Consider the following 7183-nt stretch of genomic DNA (forward strand, 5'->3'; position numbering starts at 1 on the left):
TACTGTTCGCTTGACGCAATTATCTATCACTTCAATATCTATCTATTTCTCTTCAAACAATCCTCCCGTAGGCTTATCTGCCAGGCTTATATACTAAAAAAGGGGGCGTCCCGAACGCACTAGGAAATTCATAATCATTCGAGAAACTCATCACGTGTTACCAGCGTCACGTGACTTCCGCTGGCGTAACAATATTATCTAATTAAAGTTTTATAATTTTCAAATAGGCCTTCTTGTAAGATTCTTGCTAACTGTAAGATAGGTATTCCCTGATATATCATGTGATGTAACGTCCTATCTTCTGAGCTTCCTAAATCAAAACTAAAGCGAGTATTCATGTCAAATGAATTCTAGAAAATTACCAACTCTTTTTGTAAATCTACTAATAACCGAACATACTGCAGAACATATATGCTTGTGTCGTCACTGGGGTTCTAGGGGTGTTATCCTCAGTTACTGGAGCACTATCTTGACTATCGCCTCTAGTAACTGGGATATCTCCTGTTCTTATTTTTTCATCACCTAGTACAATACTGTCATCCTCTTCTGACTCTGGAGTTTCTGCTTCTGTCTCTAGTATTTCTTCATCGTCATCAAAAGATAAATCAAACTCACCTACGTCGTTAGTATGTTCTTATCTTGATTCTGTTCCTTTGTTTCATCCACTACACACTCATATTGATAAGGTATATAACCTTTTACTTTCTTTAACCTATTAACATGTACTAACTGTTTACCTTTTCCATAGATCTCAAAATTAACTGGACTTGTTTGCTTAAGAACTCTCAAAGGACATTTCCATAACTTTTCCAGCTTTTTAGTGTTTCCTTTCTTAACGATCGGGGTGTATAACAATACTTTATCCCTTAGCTTTATGTTACTAGTTTGTGCCTTCTTGCTTCTCTCTCTACTTTCAACAGCTTTAATCAACTGCTCATTAGCTATCTCAAATGCTAACTGCATTTGCTGCAATAATCCTGCCTTGTGATCATAATCTACTGTATAATTCACTTTTCTAGGAACTAATATCTCTTGCATGGGTAGTATTACATCTCTACCATGTAACACAGAGAATGGGCTTTCCTGAGTAGACTCATTTTCAGCACTTCTATATGCTAATAACAACAAGGGAACCTGTTCATCCGAAGTTTTTATCTTTCTCACAGTATTGAGAGATCATTTCTAACAAAGTTCTATTAAACCATTAGCAACTGGGTGATAAGCTGTAGTCTCAATTTTCCTTACACCTAGTAACTCGCAAATTTACTTCATTAACCTAGAAACGAAGTTACTACCTCTATCTGTAAGTAAATACTGTGGTATGCCATGTCTAGCTATTATGTCATTCGCAAAGGCTTTGGCGATTGTTTCTGCTTTCTGATCAGGTAAGCATTCTGCCTCAGGAAACCTAGTGAGGTAGTCTGCAACTACTAACACATATTTTTTCCTGCATAGCATGTAGGCAATGGGCCTAATATATCTATAGCTACTAACTGAAAAGGTGTCGTTTGACTCAGCATTCTTTGTAAGGGAAAGTTCTTAAAGTGTGGGCTTGCTTTTTGTTTTTGACATTCTATGCATGAGTCATAGTAATCCTTAATATCTTTCTTCATGTTTAGCCAACCAAATGTTTTACTTATCGTACTGTATGTTTTCGCAAAAGCTAGGTGTGCTGCAAATGACGTGTAGTGATATGTTTCATAACTTTAATTTTTAAGTTATGTGGTACAACTATTTGGAATGATCTGTTATCCTTAACCCTTTTACATAATATATTTGAATCTAATGTGTACTCTGTACCTTCTCCTTGTAATACTTTGTTTTATAAGGCATTTAATAACTTATCTCTCTTTTGATCACTAATCACTTGATTTAAGTCCCAAACTACTTCTAACTTGTCTTCATTTTCTGCTTTTACCTCTCTTACCTCTCTCAATTGTCTGTTTTTCTTTAATTTCTGTATTTTCTACTCTAATTCTACTCAGAGCATCGACATTATAATGCCTTGTACCTGGTCTATGCACTATTTCAGAATCGTAATCCTGTAGTAATAATGACCATCTCGCTAACCTAGAGGAGGGATGTTTTAATATCATTAACCATTTTAACAGTACATGATCTGTAATGATAGTGAACTTCCTACCATAGAGATAACAACGGAATGTTTTGTTTCCATACATTACGGCTAAGCATTCCTGTTCTGTAACTGAATAATTTATATTGGGGGTCAATTTGAAAATGCCACAATAAGAAAAAAAATTCATATGGGTGTGAAGAGCGAAAAACGTTCCGTGACTCACAATTGAGTCGTCTGACACTTAAAGGTAAGAAAAATTTGAATTTGTTCTATTTATACCTAATATTGTAAATTTAAAGCCGTATTACTAATTAAACTCCTATTTTTTGGTAAATTTCTAAATTTTACATTATATTATTATACCCTTTCAACATTTATTTTTATATTAAGGGGACATCAAATGTTTTGAGCTGTCGATGTGGGGCATGGAGCAAAAAAAGGGTTAAGAACCACTGATCTAGCTAGTCTAGAGGAGGGATCTTTTAATGTCATTAACAATTTTACCGGTGCATGATCTGTAATAATAGTGAACTTTCTACCGTACAGATAACAACGGAAAGTTTTAATTCCGTGTACTACAGCCAATCTTTCTTGTTCTGTGACTGAGTAATTTATTTCAGCTTTTTCTAACTGTCTACTTTGATAAGCTATAGGATGTTCCTTTCCATTTTCATCTAACTATGATGATACTGCACCTATAGCATAACTCAAAGCATCTGTGCTTAGGATAAACTCTTTACTGAAATCTGGGTAACTTAGAATTGGTGCTTTTAATAAAGCATCTCTTAATTTCTCGAATGCTTCCTGCCTTTTTATCTGTCCACTGAAATGTTATTTATTTCTTAGTTAGTTCAGTAAAAGGTTTTGTGAATAATGCAAAAGGTGGTACAAATCTTCTATAAAATCCTAAAAACGCACGAACATCTTTCACTGTTTTAGGCACTGGATAATTTTTACAAACCTCTAAATTTTTAGGGTCAGGTTTTACACCATCTGTGGATACCAAATGACCTAAGTATTCTACTTCTTTCCTCAAAAATTGACATTTGCTTGGTTTAAGCTTTAAATTTGCTTTCCGTAATATATCAAATACATGAGTTAACCTTTCTAAATGTTCTTCAAACATGCAGCGAACACTATAACGTAGTCTAAATAACAAAAACATTCCGAATTTTGCAAGCCTGGTAATACAACATCCATTAACATCTGGAATGTTTAAGGAGCATTGCATAAGCCAAAAGGCATTATGTTAAACTGATATTTACCTGAAGGTAACACAAAGCAGTTTTAGCTTTAGCTTTTATCTCTACCTGCCAATATTCACTTTGTAAATCCATAGATGAAAAGTACTTACTTTTACCTAACCTATCTAATATTTCTTGGATATTAGTTAATGGGTAGATGTCTTTGACTGTTACTCCGTTCATTTTCTGAAAATCCACATGGAACATTAATTTTATGTCCTTCTTAGAGACTAACACAAATGGAGATACATATGTACTAGTACTGTCCTCTATTACTCCTTGTTGCAGCATCTCTTTTATACATTATTTTAATTCAACCCTGTGTTTTTCTGGCATTCTATATGGTTTCTGTGCTATGGGCTTATTGTCATTCAACACAATATTGTGTTTAACTGTATTTGTGCAACCATTAGGGTCATTTTCTCCTACAAGTATATCTCTATACTCTTCTAACAATGTCATCAAACTTTGTTTATGTTTTTTTCTACATTTCTTAACATAGAATCTCAATCTACTTTTCTTTGTTGTTTCTGTTTCTTAACATTATTAACATTATGCTGTCCTACTACAGATAATTGTTCTTTACTACTAGCCTTACCTACCACAATATGCTTAGGTAGTATTACTTTTTCATCATTTACATTGAACACTTTTATAGGCACTGTGTCTCTCTTGGATACTTTACTAATACAAGCAGCTATATAAACTCCTGCTTCTTCTATCTCAATAGGTTCAACTAACACTTCTTCATTGTACTTAAAGTCATTTACTTTAGCTTCAACAATAAATTGACTTCTCGCACGCACTTCACTTACTTTAACTAGTCTTACAGGTACTCATTCTTTCGAACACTCCTGTTGGAATGCTCTGTTGTTTATGTTAGGCATAAGTGTATAGTCATCTGAAGGGTCTGAATTACTAATTCCCTGTTTTAAAGTCTTATTTACTAACTTATTCTGCCTTTCTTTATTTTCACTTCTTTATTATTTGTTATCTTACTACTACTATCACTATCACTTCTGCTGGGCTTGGAGTTTTTCTGCTTATTCTTGCTCACTGGATTTCTTTTTGAACATTTATTATTCTTAATTCTCCAACTTTGTCATGCATCGCTACACTTTAGGAGATCAGTGCTTTTGTCATCTGACTGCTGATCCTTAGCCTTGCTAATGCTAGCATTAGGCATCTGACTATTAGCTTTAGTTAGTGGGAATGAATCATTTGTCTTAACTGTTGTACATGAGTCTGAAGGTTCAAATCCTTCAAGATTTAAGATCTCTGTTTCTACGTGCAGATTACCCAAAGTACAAAATATTTCAGTGTCATAAGCCCTTAAGAAACCTTGCCCTATGATACTATCTGTTTCTAAATCTATCTGCTTACAGATGTAAAATGAGTCTTCTAGCTCTAACTTTCCTATTTTCATATGCACACTATATTTACCTAGTATTTTAATAGGATGACCTGCTAGAGAAGTTAAAATACTTCTGAAAACTTCTTTCCAAGCATTATCTAACAATGTCAGATTTTTATCTACTTGTTCTGCACTTAGTAGTGAAGACTGAAACCTGTATCAACCAATAACTGTCATACTAACAATGTCGGATTTTTATCTACTAGTTCTGCACTTAGTAGTGAAGATCAAACACCTGTATCAACCAATAACTGTCATACTAACAATGTCGGATTTTTATCTACTAGTTCTGCACTTAGTAGTGAAGACCAAACACCTGTATCAACCAATAACTGTCATACTAACAATGTCGGATTTTTATCTACTAGTTCTGCACTTAGTAGTGAAGACCAAACACATGTATCAACCAATAACTGTCATACTAACAATGTCGGATTTTTATCTACTAGTTCTGCACTTAGTAGTGAAGACCAAACACATGTATCAACCAATAACCGTAATATTATACTTTCTATTTGTACTATAACTATTGGTCTTATTCCAAACTGCCGGAACTACCTCTAATTTTACTCTGTAATCGCAGTATGGATTACGTTTTTTGATTCTATAGCAAACGTAGGGCTACCATTACTTTCGGGGAATTTGCTGTGTAAGCTCCAGCTTTTGGGGCTTTTCTGTTTTCTGCCTTTTGATGGCAGCAGCAATCTCAGGCTATTTGGATATTGATACTACAAATAAAACAAGCTACTTGTTCATTTCATTTCTGTTTCTGAAAACAGTTTTTTGCTATGTGATCAACTTTATCACAGTTAAAACACTGGAAGCCGTTAGGCTTACTTTGCATGTTTTGTTAATTTGTTTTACTAGATTTATTACTGCTTACTACATTTACAGCAGAGTGCTTAGATCTGTATATCTGCTTCTCTTGTAGCTCTTTTTGAGTAGCTACTTCAGTCAAATCAAGCAAAGTTGCTTGGGGTATATTTGCCTCATTTACATGACTTTGAGCTGCATTACTGTACAAACCTTGCTCATAGTCAAATTTAAAAGTATCTTGTATCATTAACTAACTTGGGTGTGCGTAGGCTCTGTGTAATCTATTTCCTAACTCCTTCAACTTATGTCCAAATACTCCAACAGATTCACCTCAATGCTGAGTTAAGTTGGTGTTTCTCACGTTCTATATTCCTCTATTAACCTATGCCCTAGATACTGAAAATCTGTGGTTTCATGAAGCTCACTATAAGCCCTATAAGCCTTTCTCATGATATTCTTAATCTCAAAATGTCTGCCTTTTGGGCATCTGTCCAACCTGATATTATGGCAGCTTCATTTAAAGCACTAATAAAGCCCTCAAAATCTTCGTCAAGTCTATCATGATACAATGGTATATCACTTGTTAAGTGTGTAGCACCACATGGGCCTACTTGTGGGGGTTGTTCTGCCACAGCTTCATAGTTACTTACTTGCTAGATATTTTTAACTTACACTACTTATAGAACTTTCGGCTGACTTTCTAACTTTTACTCTTTTCTTTACTCTAATCAACCTGTCATTAGTTACTACAAAATTCCTGACGACTGCAACAGTTGTAAAGGGCAGTGCCCTTAGGGCTAGTCATTGGAGCTTCGTCTGTATGGCTGATTACACCAGATTTATTTAATTAAGGAATGCAGTGATTAGTGGAGTTCAGAAGTCACTAACTCGAGGAGATTTATGGTTAGACTAAAGAAATGGATTCTGAGGCTGATAATTAACAAAATACATCAAGTTTATTTAAATTCTTTCACATAATATACACCTTTTAATAACAGCAATTACATACTTTAATCATCCATTAATTTTTAATAAACTACTTTTAAGTTAAACAACATTGATAATTACAACTTACATATAAAATATTTCATTCTTTTAACTCTCTCAAAACGGGCTCAGTCAATTTGACTGACCATGTGACCTTTTGTACTCATTTAACCCTATTGGCATGGGTATCCTTTACTGCGCATGACACAAGGTTTTTAGTGTCTTAGATTCAAAATTTTATTAAACTACTTTTTGTTTAAGTTATACCAATTAGAATAAAATAAAACCTTAGCTAATAATCCATATTTTAGTAGTATACAAGTTTTAAGTTTTAGTTCTAAAATGATCTATAAAAAAATCCTGAATTTACACTAGTGTAACACACATGACAAATTTTGTCTTAGCGCGTCATCATCCCTATTTTATCGATCGCCCCTCGAAAATGTACGAAATTAAACGAAAATGCTCTTTATAAAATCATTATTGCTCAAACAGACCACAATTTTTATGGCCTTAAATTTTGTTTTGTTACAGAGCTATCAAAGAGAAAATCAGACACACACACCTGACACATCCTTTCTTTCACAATTGGTTGATAGTTCTCTCTTACATTTCATTATACATTATTTATAACCAATAGAAAGT

Source organism: Limulus polyphemus, unplaced genomic scaffold (assembly GCF_000517525.1).
Source record: "Limulus polyphemus unplaced genomic scaffold, Limulus_polyphemus-2.1.2 Scaffold2128, whole genome shotgun sequence".
In the NCBI taxonomy this organism is placed as follows: domain Eukaryota; kingdom Metazoa; phylum Arthropoda; class Merostomata; order Xiphosura; family Limulidae; genus Limulus; species Limulus polyphemus.